Raw genomic sequence first — 23,407 nt, forward strand, 5'->3', positions numbered from 1 at the left:
CAAGGCAAGTAAAACTCACAATAATTCCTTTATGCATTAAAAAGACGCTCACAGCATCAGCATGTCCTCACTACCTTATAGTGGGAGACTGTGCCTGAACATAATTTCTGTCAAGATGAGAGTAATATGGATCACATTGTGTTGGTCATGATAGTTCATAAAAGCCTGGCTGCCTCCAACGCTACTAAAGCCTGCTTTATATCCTGGAACTAGCAATGTTGCAGAGAAGTATGTGAGGTTAAAAACTAAAATTGAGATTTGATTTTCTAATGAGCTGTTGATTTTCACAATAAAAGACTCCATAGTATTGATCTGTTTACGCTTTCTAAAAATCAAGATTTTTTTTGTATTGCTTATAGAAAATGTGCTAACAGTGGACTTTTCCATCTGCAAATTATACTGAATGACCAGAGGTGGCAGTGTTTCACAACCGAGTTTCTCTGAATTGCCGAGACTGAAGAAACAAAAAAAAGGAAGTCTTCCGGCATACGGCATCATTTTACCAATATGCAAGGCAAGTAAAACTCACAATAATTCCTTTATGCATTAAAAAGACGCTCACAGCATCAGCATGTCCTCACTACCTTATAGTGGGAGACTGTGCCTGAACATAATTTCTGTCAAGATGAGAGTAATATGGATCACATTGTGTTGGTCATGATAGTTCATAAAAGCTTGGCTGCCTCCAACGCTACTAAAGCCTGCTTTATATCCTGGAACTAGCAATGTTGCAGAGAAGTATGTGAGGTTAAAAACTAAAATTGAGATTTGAATTTCTAATGAGCTGTTGATTTTCACAATAAAAGACTCCATAGTATTGATCTGTTTACGCTTTCTAATCATCAAGATTTTTTTGTATTGCTTATAGAAAATGTGCTAACAGTGGACTTTTCCATCTACAGATTATACTGAATGACCAGAGGTGGCAGTGTTTCACAACCGAGTTTCTCTGAATTGCCGAGACTGAAGAAAAAAACAAAAAAGGAAGTCTTCCGGCATACGGCATCATTTTACCAATATGCAAGGCACGTAAAACTCACAATAATTCCTTTATGCATTAAAAAGACGCTCACAGCATCAGCATGTCCTCACTACCTTACAGTGGGAGACTGTGCCTGAACATAATTTCTATCAAGATGAGAGTAATATGGATCACATTGTGTTGGTCATGATAGTTCATAAAAGTCTGGCTGCCTCCAACGCTACTAAAGCCTGCTTTATATCCTGGAACTAGCAATGTTGCAGAGAAGTATGTGAGGTTAAAAACTAAAATTGAGATTTGATTTTCTAATGAGCTGTTGATTTTCACAATAAAAGACTCCATAGTATTGATCTGTTTACGCTTTCTAAAAATCAAGATTTTTTTTGTATTGCTTATAGAAAATGTGCTAACAGTGGACTTTTCCATCTGCAAATTATACTGAATGACCAGAGGTGGCAGTGTTTCACAACCGAGTTTCTCTGAATTGCCGAGACTGAAGAAACAAAAAAAAGGAAGTCTTCCGGCATACGGCATCATTTTACCAATATGCAAGGCAAGTAAAACTCACAATAATTCCTTTATGCATTAAAAAGACGCTCACAGCATCAGCATGTCCTCACTACCTTATAGTGGGAGACTGTGCCTGAACATAATTTCTGTCAAGATGAGAGTAATATGGATCACATTGTGTTGGTCATGATAGTTCATAAAAGCCTGGCTGCCTCCAACGCTACTAAAGCCTGCTTTATATCCTGGAACTAGCAATGTTGCAGAGAAGTATGTGAGGTTAAAAACTAAAATTGAGATTTGAATTTCTAATGAGCTGTTGATTTTCACAATAAAAGACTCCATAGTATTGATCTGTTTACGCTTTCTAATCATCAAGATTTTTTTTGTATTGCTTATAGAAAATGTGCTAACAGTGGACTTTTCCATCTGCAGATTATACTGAATGACCAGAGGTGGCAGTGTTTCACAACCTAGTTTCTCTGAATTGCCGAGACTGAAGAAAAAAAAAAGGAAGTCTTCCGGCATACGGGATCATTTTACCAATTTATAAGGCAAGTAAAACTCACAATAATTCCTTTATGCATTAAAAAGACGCTCACAGCATCAGCATGTCCTCACTACCTTACAGTGGGAGACTGTGCCTGAACATAATTTCTGTCAAGATGAAAGTAATATGGATCACATTGTGTTGGTCATGATAGTTCATAAAAGCCTGGCTGCCTCCAACGCTACTAAAGCCTGCTTTATATCCTGGAGCTAGCAATGTTGCAGAGAAGTATGTGAGGTTAAAAACTAAAATTGAGATTTGATTTTCTAATGAGCTGTTGATTTTCACAATAAAAGACTCCATAGTATTGATCTGTTTACGCTTTCTAAAAATCAAGATTTTTTTTGTATTGCTTATAGAAAATGTGCTAACAGTGGACTTTTCCATCTGCAGATTATACTGAATGACCAGAGGTGGCAGTGTTTCACAACCTAGTTTCTCTGAATTGCCGAGACTGAAGAAAAAAAAAAGGAAGTCTTCCGGCATACGGGATCATTTTACCAATTTATAAGGCAAGTAAAACTCACAATAATTCCTTTATGCATTAAAAAGACGCTCACAGCATCAGCATGTCCTCACTACCTTATAGTGGGAGACTGTGCCTGAACATAATTTCTGTCAAGATGAGAGTAATATGGATCACATTGTGTTGGTCATGATAGTTCATAAAAGCCTGGCTGCCTCCAACGCTACTAAAGCCTGCTTTATATCCTGGAACTAGCAATGTTGCAGAGAAGTATGTGAGGTTAAAAACTAAAATTGAGATTTGAATTTCTAATGAGCTGTTGATTTTCACAATAAAAGACTCCATAGTATTGATCTGTTTACGCTTTCTAATCATCAAGATTTTTTTTGTATTGCTTATAGAAAATGTGCTAACAGTGGACTTTTCCATCTGCAGATTATACTGAATGACCAGAGGTGGCAGTGTTTCACAACCTAGTTTCTCTGAATTGCCGAGACTGAAGAAAAAAAAAAGGAAGTCTTCCGGCATACGGGATCATTTTACCAATTTATAAGGCAAGTAAAACTCACAATAATTCCTTTATGCATTAAAAAGACGCTCACAGCATCAGCATGTCCTCACTACCTTACAGTGGGAGACTGTGCCTGAACATAATTTCTGTCAAGATGAAAGTAATATGGATCACATTGTGTTGGTCATGATAGCTCATAAAAGCCTGGCTGCCTCCAATGCTACTAAAGCCTGCTTTATATCCTGGAGCTAGCAATGTTGCAGAGAAGTATGTGAGGTTAAAAACTAAAATTGAGATTTGATTTTCTAATGAGCTGTTGATTTTCACAATAAAAGACTCCATAGTATTGATCTGTTTACGCTTTCTAAAAATCAAGATTTTTTTTGTATTGCTTATAGAAAATGTGCTAACAGTGGACTTTTCCATCTGCAGATTATACTGAATGACCAGAGGTGGCAGTGTTTCACAACCTAGTTTCTCTGAATTGCCGAGACTGAAGAAAAAAAAAAGGAAGTCTTCCGGCATACGGGATCATTTTACCAATTTATAAGGCAAGTAAAACTCACAATAATTCCTTTATGCATTAAAAAGACGCTCACAGCATCAGCATGTCCTCACTACCTTATAGTGGGAGACTGTGCCTGAACATAATTTCTGTCAAGATGAGAGTAATATGGATCACATTGTGTTGGTCATGATAGTTCATAAAAGCCTGGCTGCCTCCAACGCTACTAAAGCCTGCTTTATATCCTGGAACTAGCAATGTTGCAGAGAAGTATGTGAGGTTAAAAACTAAAATTGAGATTTGAATTTCTAATGAGCTGTTGATTTTCACAATAAAAGACTCCATAGTATTGATCTGTTTACGCTTTCTAATCATCAAGATTTTTTTTGTATTGCTTATAGAAAATGTGCTAACAGTGGACTTTTCCATCTGCAGATTATACTGAATGACCAGAGGTGGCAGTGTTTCACAACCTAGTTTCTCTGAATTGCCGAGACTGAAGAAAAAAAAAAGGAAGTCTTCCGGCATACGGGATCATTTTACCAATTTATAAGGCAAGTAAAACTCACAATAATTCCTTTATGCATTAAAAAGACGCTCACAGCATCAGCATGTCCTCACTACCTTACAGTGGGAGACTGTGCCTGAACATAATTTCTGTCAAGATGAAAGTAATATGGATCACATTGTGTTGGTCATGATAGCTCATAAAAGCCTGGCTGCCTCCAATGCTACTAAAGCCTGCTTTATATCCTGGAGCTAGCAATGTTGCAGAGAAGTATGTGAGGTTAAAAACTAAAATTGAGATTTGATTTTCTAATGAGCTGTTGATTTTCACAATAAAAGACTCCATAGTATTGATCTGTTTACGCTTTCTAATCATCAAGATTTTTTTTGTATTGCTTATAGAAAATGTGCTAACAGTGGACTTTTCCATCTGCAGATTATACTGAATGACCAGAGGTGGCAGTGTTTCACAACCTAGTTTCTCTGAATTGCCGAGACTGAAGAAAAAAAAAAGGAAGTCTTCCGGCATACGGGATCATTTTACCAATTTATAAGGCAAGTAAAACTCACAATAATTCCTTTATGCATTAAAAAGACGCTCACAGCATCAGCATGTCCTCACTACCTTACAGTGGGAGACTGTGCCTGAACATAATTTCTGTCAAGATGAAAGTAATATGGATCACATTGTGTTGGTCATGATAGCTCATAAAAGCCTGGCTGCCTCCAATGCTACTAAAGCCTGCTTTATATCCTGGAGCTAGCAATGTTGCAGAGAAGTATGTGAGGTTAAAAACTAAAATTGAGATTTGATTTTCTAATGAGCTGTTGATTTTCACAATAAAAGACTCCATAGTATTGATCTGTTTACGCTTTCTAAAAATCAAGATTTTTTTTGTATTGCTTATAGAAAATGTGCTAACAGTGGACTTTTCCATCTGCAGATTATACTGAATGACCAGAGGTGGCAGTGTTTCACAACCTAGTTTCTCTGAATTGCCGAGACTGAAGAAAAAAAAAAGGAAGTCTTCCGGCATACGGGATCATTTTACCAATTTATAAGGCAAGTAAAACTCACAATAATTCCTTTATGCATTAAAAAGACGCTCACAGCATCAGCATGTCCTCACTACCTTATAGTGGGAGACTGTGCCTGAACATAATTTCTGTCAAGATGAGAGTAATATGGATCACATTGTGTTGGTCATGATAGTTCATAAAAGCCTGGCTGCCTCCAACGCTACTAAAGCCTGCTTTATATCCTGGAACTAGCAATGTTGCAGAGAAGTATGTGAGGTTAAAAACTAAAATTGAGATTTGAATTTCTAATGAGCTGTTGATTTTCACAATAAAAGACTCCATAGTATTGATCTGTTTACGCTTTCTAATCATCAAGATTTTTTTTGTATTGCTTATAGAAAATGTGCTAACAGTGGACTTTTCCATCTGCAGATTATACTGAATGACCAGAGGTGGCAGTGTTTCACAACCTAGTTTCTCTGAATTGCCGAGACTGAAGAAAAAAAAAAGGAAGTCTTCCGGCATACGGGATCATTTTACCAATTTATAAGGCAAGTAAAACTCACAATAATTCCTTTATGCATTAAAAAGACGCTCACAGCATCAGCATGTCCTCACTACCTTACAGTGGGAGACTGTGCCTGAACATAATTTCTGTCAAGATGAAAGTAATATGGATCACATTGTGTTGGTCATGATAGCTCATAAAAGCCTGGCTGCCTCCAATGCTACTAAAGCCTGCTTTATATCCTGGAGCTAGCAATGTTGCAGAGAAGTATGTGAGGTTAAAAACTAAAATTGAGATTTGATTTTCTAATGAGCTGTTGATTTTCACAATAAAAGACTCCATAGTATTGATCTGTTTACGCTTTCTAAAAATCAAGATTTTTTTTGTATTGCTTATAGAAAATGTGCTAACAGTGGACTTTTCCATCTGCAGATTATACTGAATGACCAGAGGTGGCAGTGTTTCACAACCTAGTTTCTCTGAATTGCCGAGACTGAAGAAAAAAAAAAGGAAGTCTTCCGGCATACGGGATCATTTTACCAATTTATAAGGCAAGTAAAACTCACAATAATTCCTTTATGCATTAAAAAGACGCTCACAGCATCAGCATGTCCTCACTACCTTATAGTGGGAGACTGTGCCTGAACATAATTTCTGTCAAGATGAGAGTAATATGGATCACATTGTGTTGGTCATGATAGTTCATAAAAGCCTGGCTGCCTCCAACGCTACTAAAGCCTGCTTTATATCCTGGAACTAGCAATGTTGCAGAGAAGTATGTGAGGTTAAAAACTAAAATTGAGATTTGAATTTCTAATGAGCTGTTGATTTTCACAATAAAAGACTCCATAGTATTGATCTGTTTACGCTTTCTAATCATCAAGATTTTTTTTGTATTGCTTATAGAAAATGTGCTAACAGTGGACTTTTCCATCTGCAGATTATACTGAATGACCAGAGGTGGCAGTGTTTCACAACCTAGTTTCTCTGAATTGCCGAGACTGAAGAAAAAAAAAAGGAAGTCTTCCGGCATACGGGATCATTTTACCAATTTATAAGGCAAGTAAAACTCACAATAATTCCTTTATGCATTAAAAAGACGCTCACAGCATCAGCATGTCCTCACTACCTTACAGTGGGAGACTGAGCCTGAACATAATTTCTGTCAAGATGAAAGTAATATGGATCACATTGTGTTGGTCATGATAGCTCATAAAAGCCTGGCTGCCTCCAATGCTACTAAAGCCTGCTTTATATCCTGGAGCTAGCAATGTTGCAGAGAAGTATGTGAGGTTAAAAACTAAAATTGAGATTTGATTTTCTAATGAGCTGTTGATTTTCACAATAAAAGACTCCATAGTATTGATCTGTTTACGCTTTCTAAAAATCAAGATTTTTTTTGTATTGCTTATAGAAAATGTGCTAACAGTGGACTTTTCCATCTGCAGATTATACTGAATGACCAGAGGTGGCAGTGTTTCACAACCTAGTTTCTCTGAATTGCCGAGACTGAAGAAAAAAAAAAGGAAGTCTTCCGGCATACGGGATCATTTTACCAATTTATAAGGCAAGTAAAACTCACAATAATTCCTTTATGCATTAAAAAGACGCTCACAGCATCAGCATGTCCTCACTACCTTATAGTGGGAGACTGTGCCTGAACATAATTTCTGTCAAGATGAGAGTAATATGGATCACATTGTGTTGGTCATGATAGTTCATAAAAGCCTGGCTGCCTCCAACGCTACTAAAGCCTGCTTTATATCCTGGAACTAGCAATGTTGCAGAGAAGTATGTGAGGTTAAAAACTAAAATTGAGATTTGAATTTCTAATGAGCTGTTGATTTTCACAATAAAAGACTCCATAGTATTGATCTGTTTACGCTTTCTAAAAATCAAGATTTTTTTTGTATTGCTTATAGAAAATGTGCTAACAGTGGACTTTTCCATCTGCAAATTATACTGAATGACCAGAGGTGGCAGTGTTTCACAACCGAGTTTCTCTGAATTGACGAGACTGAAGAAAAAAAAAAAGGAAGTCTTCCGGCATACGGCATCATTTTACCAATATGCAAGGCAAGTAAAACTCACAATAATTCCTTTATGCATTAAAAAGACGCTCACAGCATCAGCATGTCCTCACTACCTTACAGTGGGAGACTGTGCCTGAACATAATTTCTGTCAAGATGAAAGTAATATGGATCACATTGTGTTGGTCATGATAGCTCATAAAAGCCTGGCTGCCTCCAATGCTACTAAAGCCTGCTTTATATCCTGGAGCTAGCAATGTTGCAGAGAAGTATGTGAGGTTAAAAACTAAAATTGAGATTTGATTTTCTAATGAGCTGTTGATTTTCACAATAAAAGACTCCATAGTATTGATCTGTTTACGCTTTCTAATCATCAAGATTTTTTTTGTATTGCTTATAGAAAATGTGCTAACAGTGGACTTTTCCATCTGCAGATTATACTGAATGACCAGAGGTGGCAGTGTTTCACAACCTAGTTTCTCTGAATTGCCGAGACTGAAGAAAAAAAAAAGGAAGTCTTCCGGCATACGGGATCATTTTACCAATTTATAAGGCAAGTAAAACTCACAATAATTCCTTTATGCATTAAAAAGACGCTCACAGCATCAGCATGTCCTCACTACCTTACAGTGGGAGACTGTGCCTGAACATAATTTCTGTCAAGATGAAAGTAATATGGATCACATTGTGTTGGTCATGATAGCTCATAAAAGCCTGGCTGCCTCCAATGCTACTAAAGCCTGCTTTATATCCTGGAGCTAGCAATGTTGCAGAGAAGTATGTGAGGTTAAAAACTAAAATTGAGATTTGATTTTCTAATGAGCTGTTGATTTTCACAATAAAAGACTCCATAGTATTGATCTGTTTACGCTTTCTAAAAATCAAGATTTTTTTTGTATTGCTTATAGAAAATGTGCTAACAGTGGACTTTTCCATCTGCAGATTATACTGAATGACCAGAGGTGGCAGTGTTTCACAACCTAGTTTCTCTGAATTGCCGAGACTGAAGAAAAAAAAAAGGAAGTCTTCCGGCATACGGGATCATTTTACCAATTTATAAGGCAAGTAAAACTCACAATAATTCCTTTATGCATTAAAAAGACGCTCACAGCATCAGCATGTCCTCACTACCTTATAGTGGGAGACTGTGCCTGAACATAATTTCTGTCAAGATGAGAGTAATATGGATCACATTGTGTTGGTCATGATAGTTCATAAAAGCCTGGCTGCCTCCAACGCTACTAAAGCCTGCTTTATATCCTGGAACTAGCAATGTTGCAGAGAAGTATGTGAGGTTAAAAACTAAAATTGAGATTTGAATTTCTAATGAGCTGTTGATTTTCACAATAAAAGACTCCATAGTATTGATCTGTTTACGCTTTCTAATCATCAAGATTTTTTTTGTATTGCTTATAGAAAATGTGCTAACAGTGGACTTTTCCATCTGCAGATTATACTGAATGACCAGAGGTGGCAGTGTTTCACAACCTAGTTTCTCTGAATTGCCGAGACTGAAGAAAAAAAAAAGGAAGTCTTCCGGCATACGGGATCATTTTACCAATTTATAAGGCAAGTAAAACTCACAATAATTCCTTTATGCATTAAAAAGACGCTCACAGCATCAGCATGTCCTCACTACCTTACAGTGGGAGACTGTGCCTGAACATAATTTCTGTCAAGATGAAAGTAATATGGATCACATTGTGTTGGTCATGATAGCTCATAAAAGCCTGGCTGCCTCCAATGCTACTAAAGCCTGCTTTATATCCTGGAGCTAGCAATGTTGCAGAGAAGTATGTGAGGTTAAAAACTAAAATTGAGATTTGATTTTCTAATGAGCTGTTGATTTTCACAATAAAAGACTCCATAGTATTGATCTGTTTACGCTTTCTAAAAATCAAGATTTTTTTTGTATTGCTTATAGAAAATGTGCTAACAGTGGACTTTTCCATCTGCAGATTATACTGAATGACCAGAGGTGGCAGTGTTTCACAACCTAGTTTCTCTGAATTGCCGAGACTGAAGAAAAAAAAAAGGAAGTCTTCCGGCATACGGGATCATTTTACCAATTTATAAGGCAAGTAAAACTCACAATAATTCCTTTATGCATTAAAAAGACGCTCACAGCATCAGCATGTCCTCACTACCTTATAGTGGGAGACTGTGCCTGAACATAATTTCTGTCAAGATGAGAGTAATATGGATCACATTGTGTTGGTCATGATAGTTCATAAAAGCCTGGCTGCCTCCAACGCTACTAAAGCCTGCTTTATATCCTGGAACTAGCAATGTTGCAGAGAAGTATGTGAGGTTAAAAACTAAAATTGAGATTTGAATTTCTAATGAGCTGTTGATTTTCACAATAAAAGACTCCATAGTATTGATCTGTTTACGCTTTCTAATCATCAAGATTTTTTTTGTATTGCTTATAGAAAATGTGCTAACAGTGGACTTTTCCATCTGCAGATTATACTGAATGACCAGAGGTGGCAGTGTTTCACAACCTAGTTTCTCTGAATTGCCGAGACTGAAGAAAAAAAAAAGGAAGTCTTCCGGCATACGGGATCATTTTACCAATTTATAAGGCAAGTAAAACTCACAATAATTCCTTTATGCATTAAAAAGACGCTCACAGCATCAGCATGTCCTCACTACCTTACAGTGGGAGACTGAGCCTGAACATAATTTCTGTCAAGATGAAAGTAATATGGATCACATTGTGTTGGTCATGATAGCTCATAAAAGCCTGGCTGCCTCCAATGCTACTAAAGCCTGCTTTATATCCTGGAGCTAGCAATGTTGCAGAGAAGTATGTGAGGTTAAAAACTAAAATTGAGATTTGATTTTCTAATGAGCTGTTGATTTTCACAATAAAAGACTCCATAGTATTGATCTGTTTACGCTTTCTAAAAATCAAGATTTTTTTTGTATTGCTTATAGAAAATGTGCTAACAGTGGACTTTTCCATCTGCAGATTATACTGAATGACCAGAGGTGGCAGTGTTTCACAACCTAGTTTCTCTGAATTGCCGAGACTGAAGAAAAAAAAAAGGAAGTCTTCCGGCATACGGCATCATTTTACCAATATGCAAGGCAAGTAAAACTCACAATAATTCCTTTATGCATTAAAAAGACGCTCACAGCATCAGCATGTCCTCACTACCTTACAGTGGGAGACTGTGCCTGAACATAATTTCTGTCAAGATGAGAGTAATATGGATCACATTGTGTTGGTCATGATAGTTCATAAAAGTCTGGCTGCCTCCAACGCTACTAAAGCCTGCTTTATATCCTGGAACTAGCAATGTTGCAGAGAAGTATGTGAGGTTAAAAACTAAAATTGAGATTTGAATTTCTAATGAGCTGTTGATTTTCACAATAAAAGACTCCATAGTATTGATCTGTTTACGCTTTCTAATCATCAAGATTTTTTTTGTATTGCTTATAGAAAATGTGCTAACAGTGGACTTTTCCATCTGCAGATTATACTGAATGACCAGAGGTGGCAGTGTTTCACAACCTAGTTTCTCTGAATTGCCGAGACTGAAGAAAAAAAAAAGGAAGTCTTCCGGCATACGGGATCATTTTACCAATTTATAAGGCAAGTAAAACTCACAATAATTCCTTTATGCATTAAAAAGACGCTCACAGCATCAGCATGTCCTCACTACCTTACAGTGGGAGACTGTGCCTGAACATAATTTCTGTCAAGATGAAAGTAATATGGATCACATTGTGTTGGTCATGATAGCTCATAAAAGCCTGGCTGCCTCCAATGCTACTAAAGCCTGCTTTATATCCTGGAGCTAGCAATGTTGCAGAGAAGTATGTGAGGTTAAAAACTAAAATTGAGATTTGATTTTCTAATGAGCTGTTGATTTTCACAATAAAAGACTCCATAGTATTGATCTGTTTACGCTTTCTAAAAATCAAGATTTTTTTTGTATTGCTTATAGAAAATGTGCTAACAGTGGACTTTTCCATCTGCAAATTATACTGAATGACCAGAGGTGGCAGTGTTTCACAACCGAGTTTCTCTGAATTGACGAGACTGAAGAAAAAAAAAAGGAAGTCTTCCGGCATACGGCATCATTTTACCAATATGCAAGGCAAGTAAAACTCACAATAATTCCTTTATGCATTAAAAAGACGCTCACAGCATCAGCATGTCCTCACTACCTTACAGTGGGAGACTGTGCCTGAACATAATTTCTGTCAAGATGAGAGTAATATGGATCACATTGTGTTGGTCATGATAGTTCATAAAAGTCTGGCTGCCTCCAACGCTACTAAAGCCTGCTTTATATCCTGGAACTAGCAATGTTGCAGAGAAGTATGTGAGGTTAAAAACTAAAATTGAGATTTGAATTTCTAATGAGCTGTTGATTTTCACAATAAAAGACTCCATAGTATTGATCTGTTTACGCTTTCTAATCATCAAGATTTTTTTTGTATTGCTTATAGAAAATGTGCTAACAGTGGACTTTTCCATCTGCAGATTATACTGAATGACCAGAGGTGGCAGTGTTTCACAACCTAGTTTCTCTGAATTGCCGAGACTGAAGAAAAAAAAAAGGAAGTCTTCCGGCATACGGGATCATTTTACCAATTTATAAGGCAAGTAAAACTCACAATAATTCCTTTATGCATTAAAAAGACGCTCACAGCATCAGCATGTCCTCACTACCTTATAGTGGGAGACTGTGCCTGAACATAATTTCTGTCAAGATGAGAGTAATATGGATCACATTGTGTTGGTCATGATAGTTCATAAAAGCCTGGCTGCCTCCAACGCTACTAAAGCCTGCTTTATATCCTGGAACTAGCAATGTTGCAGAGAAGTATGTGAGGTTAAAAACTAAAATTGAGATTTGAATTTCTAATGAGCTGTTGATTTTCACAATAAAAGACTCCATAGTATTGATCTGTTTACGCTTTCTAAAAATCAAGATTTTTTTTGTATTGCTTATAGAAAATGTGCTAACAGTGGACTTTTCCATCTGCAAATTATACTGAATGACCAGAGGTGGCAGTGTTTCACAACCGAGTTTCTCTGAATTGACGAGACTGAAGAAAAAAAAAAAGGAAGTCTTCCGGCATACGGCATCATTTTACCAATATGCAAGGCAAGTAAAACTCACAATAATTCCTTTATGCATTAAAAAGACGCTCACAGCATCAGCATGTCCTCACTACCTTACAGTGGGAGACTGTGCCTGAACATAATTTCTGTCAAGATGAGAGTAATATGGATCACATTGTGTTGGTCATGATAGTTCATAAAAGTCTGGCTGCCTCCAACGCTACTAAAGCCTGCTTTATATCCTGGAACTAGCAATGTTGCAGAGAAGTATGTGAGGTTAAAAACTAAAATTGAGATTTGAATTTCTAATGAGCTGTTGATTTTCACAATAAAAGACTCCATAGTATTGATCTGTTTACGCTTTCTAAAAATCAAGATTTTTTTTGTATTGCTTATAGAAAATGTGCTAACAGTGGACTTTTCCATCTGCAGATTATACTGAATGACCAGAGGTGGCAGTGTTTCACAACCTAGTTTCTCTGAATTGCCGAGACTGAAGAAAAAAAAAAGGAAGTCTTCCGGCATACGGGATCATTTTACCAATTTATAAGGCAAGTAAAACTCACAATAATTCCTTTATGCATTAAAAAGACGCTCACAGCATCAGCATGTCCTCACTACCTTATAGTGGGAGACTGTGCCTGAACATAATTTCTGTCAAGATGAGAGTAATATGGATCACATTGTGTTGGTCATGATAGTTCATAAAAGCCTGGCTGCCTCCAACGCTACTAAAGCCTGCTTTATATCCTGGAACTAGCAATGTTGCAGAGAAGTATGTGAGGTTAAAAACTAAAATTGAGATTTGAATTTCTAATGAGCTGTTGATTTTCACAATAAAAGACTCCATAGTATTGATCTGTTTACGCTTTCTAATCATCAAGATTTTTTTTGTATTGCTTATAGAAAATGTGCTAACAGTGGACTTTTCCATCTGCAGATTATACTGAATGACCAGAGGTGGCAGTGTTTCACAACCTAGTTTCTCTGAATTGCCGAGACTGAAGAAAAAAAAAAGGAAGTCTTCCGGCATACGGGATCATTTTACCAATTTATAAGGCAAGTAAAACTCACAATAATTCCTTTATGCATTAAAAAGACGCTCACAGCATCAGCATGTCCTCACTACCTTACAGTGGGAGACTGTGCCTGAACATAATTTCTGTCAAGATGAAAGTAATATGGATCACATTGTGTTGGTCATGATAGCTCATAAAAGCCTGGCTGCCTCCAATGCTACTAAAGCCTGCTTTATATCCTGGAGCTAGCAATGTTGCAGAGAAGTATGTGAGCTTAAAAACTAAAATTGAGATTTGATTTTCTAATGAGCTGTTGATTTTCACAATAAAAGACTCCATAGTATTGATCTGTTTACGCTTTCTAAAAATCAAGATTTTTTTTGTATTGCTTATAGAAAATGTGCTAACAGTGGACTTTTCCATCTGCAAATTATACTGAATGACCAGAGGTGGCAGTGTTTCACAACCGAGTTTCTCTGAATTGACGAGACTGAAGAAAAAAAAAAAGGAAGTCTTCCGGCATACGGCATCATTTTACCAATATGCAAGGCAAGTAAAACTCACAATAATTCCTTTATGCATTAAAAAGACGCTCACAGCATCAGCATGTCCTCACTACCTTACAGTGGGAGACTGTGCCTGAACATAATTTCTGTCAAGATGAGAGTAATATGGATCACATTGTGTTGGTCATGATAGTTCATAAAAGTCTGGCTGCCTCCAACGCTACTAAAGCCTGCTTTATATCCTGGAACTAGCAATGTTGCAGAGAAGTATGTGAGGTTAAAAACTAAAATTGAGATTTGAATTTCTAATGAGCTGTTGATTTTCACAATAAAAGACTCCATAGTATTGATCTGTTTACGCTTTCTAAAAATCAAGATTTTTTTTGTATTGCTTATAGAAAATGTGCTAACAGTGGACTTTTCCATCTACAGATTATACTGAATGACCAGAGGTGGCAGTGTTTCACAACCGAGTTTCTCTGAATTGCCGAGACTGAAGAACAAAAAAAAAAAGGAAGTCTTCCGGCATACGGCATCATTTTACCAATTTATAAGGCAAGTAAAACTCACAATAATTCCTTTATGCATTAAAAAGACGCTCACAGCATCAGCATGTCCTCACTACCTTATAGTGGGAGACTGTGCCTGAACATAATTTCTGTCAAGATGCGAGTAATATGGATCACATTGTGTTGGTCATGATAGTTCATAAAAGCCTGGCTGCCTCCAACGCTACTAAAGCCTGCTTTATATCCTGGAACTAGCAATGTTGCAGAGAAGTATGTGAGGTTAAAAACTAAAATTGAGATTTGAATTTCTAATGAGCTGTTGATTTTCACAATAAAAGACTCCATAGTATTGATCTGTTTACGCTTTCTAATCATCAAGATTTTTTTTGTATTGCTTATAGAAAATGTGCTAACAGTGGACTTTTCCATCTGCAGATTATACTGAATGACCAGAGGTGGCAGTGTTTCACAACCTAGTTTCTCTGAATTGCCGAGACTGAAGAAAAAAAAAAGGAAGTCTTCCGGCATACGGGATCATTTTACCAATTTATAAGGCAAGTAAAACTCACAATAATTCCTTTATGCATTAAAAAGACGCTCACAGCATCAGCATGTCCTCACTACCTTACAGTGGGAGACTGTGCCTGAACATAATTTCTGTCAAGATGAAAGTAATATGGATCACATTGTGTTGGTCATGATAGTTCATAAAAGCCTGGCTGCCTCCAACGCTACTAAAGCCTGCTTTATATCCTGGAGCTAGCAATGTTGCAGAGAAGTATGTGAGGTTAAAAACTAAAATTGAGATTTGATTTTCTAATGAGCTGTTGATTTTCACAATAAAAGACTCCATAGTATTGATCTGTTTACGCTTTCTAAAAATCAAGATTTTTTTTGTATTGCTTATAGAAAATGTGCTAACAGTGGACTTTTCCATCTGCAGATTATACTGAATGACCAGAGGTGGCAGTGTTTCACAACCTAGTTTCTCTGAATTGCCGAGACTGAAGAAAAAAAAAAGGAAGTCTTCCGGCATACGGGATCATTTTACCAATTTATAAGGCAAGTAAAACTCACAATAATTCCTTTATGCATTAAAAAGACGCTCACAGCATCAGCATGTCCTCACTACCTTATAGTGGGAGACTGTGCCTGAACATAATTTCTGTCAAGATGAGAGTAATATGGATCACATTGTGTTGGTCATGATAGTTCATAAAAGCCTGGCTGCCTCCAACGCTACTAAAGCCTGCTTTATATCCTGGAACTAGCAATGTTGCAGAGAAGTATGTGAGGTTAAAAACTAAAATTGAGATTTGAATTTCTAATGAGCTGTTGATTTTCACAATAAAAGACTCCATAGTATTGATCTGTTTACGCTTTCTAATCATCAAGATTTTTTTTGTATTGCTTATAGAAAATGTGCTAACAGTGGACTTTTCCATCTGCAGATTATACTGAATGACCAGAGGTGGCAGTGTTTCACAACCTAGTTTCTCTGAATTGCCGAGACTGAAGAAAAAAAAAAGGAAGTCTTCCGGCATACGGGATCATTTTACCAATTTATAAGGCAAGTAAAACTCACAATAATTCCTTTATGCATTAAAAAGACGCTCACAGCATCAGCATGTCCTCACTACCTTACAGTGGGAGACTGTGCCTGAACATAATTTCTGTCAAGATGAAAGTAATATGGATCACATTGTGTTGGTCATGATAGCTCATAAAAGCCTGGCTGCCTCCAACGCTACTAAAGCCTGCTTTATATCCTGGAACTAGCAATGTTGCAGAGAAGTATGTGAGGTTAAAAACTAAAATTGAGATTTGATTTTCTAATGAGCTGTTGATTTTCACAATAAAAGGCTCCATAGTATTGATCTGTTTACGCTTTCTAAAAATCAAGATTTTTTTGTATTGCTTATAGAAAATGTGCTAACAGTGGACTTTTCCATCTACAGATTATACTGAATGACCAGAGGTGGCAGTGTTTCACAACCGAGTTTCTCTGAATTGCCGAGACTGAAGAAAAAAAAAAAAAAGGAAGTCTTCCGGCATACCGCATCATTTTACCAATTTATAAGGCAAGTAAAACTCACAATAATTCCTTTATGCATTAAAAAGACGCTCACAGCATCAGCATGTCCTCACTACCTTACAGTGGGAGACTGTGCCTGAACATAATTTCTATCAAGATGAGAGTAATATGGATCACATTGTGTTGGTCATGATAGTTCATAAAAGTCTGGCTGCCTCCAACGCTACTAAAGCCTGCTTTATATCCTGGAACTAGCAATGTTGCAGAGAAGTATGTGAGGTTAAAAACTAAAATTGAGATTTGATTTTCTAATGAGCTGTTGATTTTCACAATAAAAGACTCCATAGTATTGATCTGTTTACGCTTTCTAAAAATCAAGATTTTTTTTGTATTGCTTATAGAAAATGTGCTAACAGTGGACTTTTCCATCTACAGATTATACTGAATGACCAGAGGTGGCAGTGTTTCACAACCGAGTTTCTCTGAATTGCCGAGACTGAAGAACAAAAAAAAAAGGAAGTCTTCCGGCATACGGCATCATTTTACCAATTTATAAGGCAAGTAAAACTCACAATAATTCCTTTATGCATTAAAAAGACGCTCACAGCATCAGCATGTCCTCACTACCTTACAGTGGGAGACTGTGCCTGAACATAATTTCTGTCAAGATGAAAGTAATATGGATCACATTGTGTTGGTCATGATAGCTCATAAAAGCCTGGCTGCCTCCAATGCTACTAAAGCCTGCTTTATATCCTGGAGCTAGCAATGTTGCAGAGAAGTATGTGAGGTTAAAAACTAAAATTGAGATTTGATTTTCTAATGAGCTGTTGATTTTCACAATAAAAGACTCCATAGTATTGATCTGTTTACGCTTTCTAAAAATCAAGATTTTTTTTGTATTGCTTATAGAAAATGTGCTAACAGTGGACTTTTCCATCTACAGATTATACTGAATGACCAGAGGTGGCAGTGTTTCACAACCGAGTTTCTCTGAATTGCCGAGACTGAAGAACAAAAAAAAAAAAGGAAGTCTTCCGGCATACGGCATCATTTTACCAATATACAAGGCAAGTTTAACTCACAATAATTCCTTTATGCATTAAAAAGACGCTCACAGCATCAGCATGTCCTCACTACCTTACAGTGGGAGACTGTGCCTGAACATAATTTCTGTCAAGATGAAAGTAATATGGATCACATTGTGTTGGTCATGATAGTTCATAAAAGCCTGGCTGCCTCCAACGCTACTAAAGCCTGCTTTATATCCTGGAACTAGCAATGTTGCAGAGAAGTATGTGAGGTTAAAAACTAAAATTGAGATTTGATTTTCTAATGAGCTGTTGATTTTCACAATAAAAGGCTCCATAGTATTGATCTGTTTACGCTTTCTAAAAATCAAGATTTTTTTGTATTGCTTATAGAAAATGTGCTAACAGTGGACTTTTCCATCTACAGATTATACTGAATGACCAGAGGTGGCAGTGTTTCACAACCGAGTTTCTCTGAATTGCCGAGACTGAAGAAAAAAAAAAAAAAGGAAGTCTTCCGGCATACCGCATCATTTTACCAATTTATAAGGCAAGTAAAACTCACAATAATTCCTTTATGCATTAAAAAGACGCTCACAGCATCAGCATGTCCTCACTACCTTACAGTGGGAGACTGTGCCTGAACATAATTTCTATCAAGATGAAAGTAATATGGATCACATTGTGTTGGTCATGATAGTTCATAAAAGCCTGGCTGCCTCCAACGCTACTAAAGCCTGCTTTATATCCTGGAGCTAGCAATGTTCCAGAGAAGTATGTGAGGTTTAAAACTAAAATTGAGATTTGATTTTCTAATGAGCTGTTGATTTTCACAATAAAAGACTCCATAGTATTGATCTGTTTACCCTTTCTAAAAATCAAGATTTTTTTGTATTGCTTATAGAAAATGTGCTAACAGTGGACTTTTCCATCTACAGATTATACTGAATGACCAGAGGTGGCAGTGTTTCACAACCGAGTTTCTCTGAATTGCCGAGACTGAAGAAAAAAAAAAAAAGGAAGTCTTCCGGCATACGGCATCATTTTACCAATATGCAAGGCAAGTAAAACTCACAATAATTCCTTTATGCATTAAAAAGACGCTCACAGCATCAGCATGTCCTCACTACCTTACAGTGGGAGACTGTGCCTGAACATAATTTCTATCAAGATGAGAGTAATATGGATCACATTGTGTTGGTCATGATAGTTCATAAAAGTCTGGCTGCCTCCAACGCTACTAAAGCCTGCTTTATATCCTGGAACTAGCAATGTTGCAGAGAAGTATGTGAGGTTAAAAACTAAAATTGAGATTTGATTTTCTAATGAGCTGTTGATTTTCACAATAAAAGACTCCATAGTATTGATCTGTTTACGCTTTCTAAAAATCAAGATTTTTTTTGTATTGCTTATAGAAAATGTGCTAACAGTGGACTTTTCCATCTGCAAATTATACTGAATGACCAGAGGTGGCAGTGTTTCACAACCGAGTTTCTCTGAATTGCCGAGACTGAAGAAACAAAAAAAAGGAAGTCTTCCGGCATACGGCATCATTTTACCAATATGCAAGGCAAGTAAAACTCACAATAATTCCTTTATGCATTAAAAAGACGCTCACAGCATCAGCATGTCCTCACTACCTTATAGTGGGAGACTGTGCCTGAACATAATTTCTGTAAAGATGAAAGTAATATGGATCACATTGTGTTGGTCATGATAGTTCATAAAAGCCTGGCTGCCTCCAACGCTACTAAAGCCTGCTTTATATCCTGGAACTAGCAATGTTGCAGAGAAGTATGTGAGGTTAAAAACTAAAATTGAGATTTGAATTTCTAATGAGCTGTTGATTTTCACAATAAAAGACTCCATAGTATTGATCTGTTTACGCTTTCTAAAAATCAAGATTTTTTTTGTATTGCTTATAGAAAATGTGCTAACAGTGGACTTTTCCATCTACAGATTATACTGAATGACCAGAGGTGGCAGTGTTTCACAACCGAGTTTCTCTGAATTGCCGAGACTGAAGAACAAAAAAAAAAGGAAGTCTTCCGGCATACGGCATCATTTTACCAATTTATAAGGCAAGTAAAACTCACAATAATTCCTTTATGCATTAAAAAGACGCTCACAGCATCAGCATGTCCTCACTACCTTACAGTGGGAGACTGTGCCTGAACATAATTTCTGTCAAGATGAAAGTAATATGGATCACATTGTGTTGGTCATGATAGCTCATAAAAGCCTGGCTGCCTCCAATGCTACTAAAGCCTGCTTTATATCCTGGAGCTAGCAATGTTGCAGAGAAGTATGTGAGGTTAAAAACTAAAATTGAGATTTGATTTTCTAATGAGCTGTTGATTTTCACAATAAAAGACTCCATAGTATTGATCTGTTTACCCTTTCTAAAAATCAAGATTTTTTTGTATTGCTTATAGAAAATGTGCTAACAGTGGACTTTTCCATCTACAGATTATACTGAATGACCAGAGGTGGCAGTGTTTCACAACCGAGTTTCTCTGAATTGCCGAGACTGAAGAAAAAAACAAAAAAGGAAGTCTTCCGGCATACGGCATCATTGTACCAATATGCAAGGCACGTAAAACTCACAATAATTCCTTTATGCATTAAAAAGACGCTCACAGCATCAGCATGTCCTCACTACCTTACAGTGGGAGACTGTGCCTGAACATAATTTCTATCAAGATGAGAGTAATATGGATCACATTGTGTTGGTCATGATAGTTCATAAAAGTCTGGCTGCCTCCAACGCTACTAAAGCCTGCTTTATATCCTGGAACTAGCAATGTTGCAGAGAAGTATGTGAGGTTAAAAACTAAAATTGAGATTTGATTTTCTAATGAGCTGTTGATTTTCACAATAAAAGACTCCATAGTATTGATCTGTTTACGCTTTCTAAAAATCAAGATTTTTTTTGTATTGCTTATAGAAAATGTGCTAACAGTGGACTTTTCCATCTGCAAATTATACTGAATGACCAGAGGTGGCAGTGTTTCACAACCGAGTTTCTCTGAATTGCCGAGACTGAAGAAACAAAAAAAAGGAAGTCTTCCGGCATACGGCATCATTTTACCAATATGCAAGGCAAGTAAAACTCACAATAATTCCTTTATGCATTAAAAAGACGCTCACAGCATCAGCATGTCCTCACTACCTTATAGTGGGAGACTGTGCCTGAACATAATTTCTGTCAAGATGAGAGTAATATGGATCACATTGTGTTGGTCATGATAGTTCATAAAAGCTTGGCTGCCTCCAACGCTACTAAAGCCTGCTTTATATCCTGGAACTAGCAATGTTGCAGAGAAGTATGTGAGGTTAAAAACTAAAATTGAGATTTGAATTTCTAATGAGCTGTTGATTTTCACAATAAAAGACTCCATAGTATTGATCTGTTTACGCTTTCTAATCATCAAGATTTTTTTGTATTGCTTATAGAAAATGTGCTAACAGTGGACTTTTCCATCTACAGATTATACTGAATGACCAGAGGTGGCAGTGTTTCACAACCGAGTTTCTCTGAATTGCCGAGACTGAAGAAAAAAACAAAAAAGGAAGTCTTCCGGCATACGGCATCATTTTACCAATATGCAAGGCACGTAAAACTCACAATAATTCCTTTATGCATTAAAAAGACGCTCACAGCATCAGCATGTCCTCACTACCTTACAGTGGGAGACTGTGCCTGAACATAATTTCTATCAAGATGAGAGTAATATGGATCACATTGTGTTGGTCATGATAGTTCATAAAAGTCTGGCTGCCTCCAACGCTACTAAAGCCTGCTTTATATCCTGGAACTAGCAATGTTGCAGAGAAGTATGTGAGGTTAAAAACTAAAATTGAGATTTGATTTTCTAATGAGCTGTTGATTTTCACAATAAAAGACTCCATAGTATTGATCTGTTTACGCTTTCTAAAAATCAAGATTTTTTTTGTATTGCTTATAGAAAATGTGCTAACAGTGGACTTTTCCATCTGCAAATTATACTGAATGACCAGAGGTGGCAGTGTTTCACAACCGAGTTTCTCTGAATTGCCGAGACTGAAGAAACAAAAAAAAGGAAGTCTTCCGGCATACGGCATCATTTTACCAATATGCAAGGCAAGTAAAACTCACAATAATTCCTTTATGCATTAAAAAGACGCTCACAGCATCAGCATGTCCTCACTACCTTATAGTGGGAGACTGTGCCTGAACATAATTTCTGTCAAGATGAGAGTAATATGGATCACATTGTGTTGGTCATGATAGTTCATAAAAGCCTGGCTGCCTCCAACGCTACTAAAGCCTGCTTTATATCCTGGAACTAGCAATGTTGCAGAGAAGTATGTGAGGTTAAAAACTAAAATTGAGATTTGAATTTCTAATGAGCTGTTGATTTTCACAATAAAAGACTCCATAGTATTGATCTGTTTACGCTTTCTAATCATCAAGATTTTTTTTGTATTGCTTATAGAAAATGTGCTAACAGTGGACTTTTCCATCTGCAGATTATACTGAATGACCAGAGGTGGCAGTGTTTCACAACCTAGTTTCTCTGAATTGCCGAGACTGAAGAAAAAAAAAAGGAAGTCTTCCGGCATACGGGATCATTTTACCAATTTATAAGGCAAGTAAAACTCACAATAATTCCTTTATGCATTAAAAAGACGCTCACAGCATCAGCATGTCCTCACTACCTTACAGTGGGAGACTGTGCCTGAACATAATTTCTGTCAAGATGAAAGTAATATGGATCACATTGTGTTGGTCATGATAGTTCATAAAAGCCTGGCTGCCTCCAACGCTACTAAAGCCTGCTTTATATCCTGGAGCTAGCAATGTTGCAGAGAAGTATGTGAGGTTAAAAACTAAAATTGAGATTTGATTTTCTAATGAGCTGTTGATTTTCACAATAAAAGACTCCATAGTATTGATCTGTTTACGCTTTCTAAAAATCAAGATTTTTTTTGTATTGCTTATAGAAAATGTGCTAACAGTGGACTTTTCCATCTGCAGATTATACTGAATGACCAGAGGTGGCAGTGTTTCACAACCTAGTTTCTCTGAATTGCCGAGACTGAAGAAAAAAAAAAGGAAGTCTTCCGGCATACGGGATCATTTTACCAATTTATAAGGCAAGTAAAACTCACAATAATTCCTTTATGCATTAAAAAGACGCTCACAGCATCAGCATGTCCTCACTACCTTATAGTGGGAGACTGTGCCTGAACATAATTTCTGTCAAGATGAGAGTAATATGGATCACATTGTGTTGGTCATGATAGTTCATAAAAGCCTGGCTGCCTCCAACGCTACTAAAGCCTGCTTTATATCCTGGAACTAGCAATGTTGCAGAGAAGTATGTGAGGTTAAAAACTAAAATTGAGATTTGAATTTCTAATGAGCTGTTGATTTTCACAATAAAAGACTCCATAGTATTGATCTGTTTACGCTTTCTAATCATCAAGATTTTTTTTGTATTGCTTATAGAAAATGTGCTAACAGTGGACTTTTCCATCTGCAGATTATACTGAATGACCAGAGGTGGCAGTGTTTCACAACCTAGTTTCTCTGAATTGCCGAGACTGAAGAAAAAAAAAAGGAAGTCTTCCGGCATACGGGATCATTTTACC

The 23,407-nt window shown here is 36.9% G+C and overlaps 1 long non-coding RNA gene across 1 annotated transcript; it reads left to right on the plus strand.

Moving 5' to 3' along the window:
- The first annotated feature begins 359 nt into the window (after nucleotides 1–359).
- On the plus strand, nucleotides 360–23,362 carry LOC146785675 (uncharacterized). Its single transcript, XR_014970750.1, has 46 exons — nucleotides 360–514; nucleotides 903–1,025; nucleotides 1,381–1,535; nucleotides 1,925–2,043; nucleotides 2,433–2,551; nucleotides 2,941–3,059; nucleotides 3,449–3,567; nucleotides 3,957–4,075; nucleotides 4,465–4,583; nucleotides 4,973–5,091; nucleotides 5,481–5,599; nucleotides 5,989–6,107; nucleotides 6,497–6,615; nucleotides 7,005–7,123; nucleotides 7,479–7,632; nucleotides 8,022–8,140; nucleotides 8,530–8,648; nucleotides 9,038–9,156; nucleotides 9,546–9,664; nucleotides 10,054–10,172; nucleotides 10,562–10,680; nucleotides 11,070–11,188; nucleotides 11,544–11,696; nucleotides 12,086–12,204; nucleotides 12,560–12,713; nucleotides 13,103–13,221; nucleotides 13,611–13,729; nucleotides 14,085–14,238; nucleotides 14,628–14,750; nucleotides 15,140–15,258; nucleotides 15,648–15,766; nucleotides 16,156–16,274; nucleotides 16,663–16,785; nucleotides 17,175–17,296; nucleotides 17,686–17,809; nucleotides 18,198–18,320; nucleotides 18,709–18,830; nucleotides 19,186–19,340; nucleotides 19,730–19,851; nucleotides 20,240–20,362; nucleotides 20,718–20,872; nucleotides 21,261–21,383; nucleotides 21,739–21,893; nucleotides 22,283–22,401; nucleotides 22,791–22,909; nucleotides 23,299–23,362. It is a non-coding gene; the product is annotated as an uncharacterized LOC146785675 (long non-coding RNA).
- Nucleotides 23,363–23,407: the final 45 nt, after the last annotated feature.

The sequence above is a fragment of the Triturus cristatus genome, chromosome 11 (genome assembly GCF_964204655.1).
Source record: "Triturus cristatus chromosome 11, aTriCri1.1, whole genome shotgun sequence".
Lineage (NCBI taxonomy): Eukaryota > Metazoa > Chordata > Amphibia > Caudata > Salamandridae > Triturus > Triturus cristatus.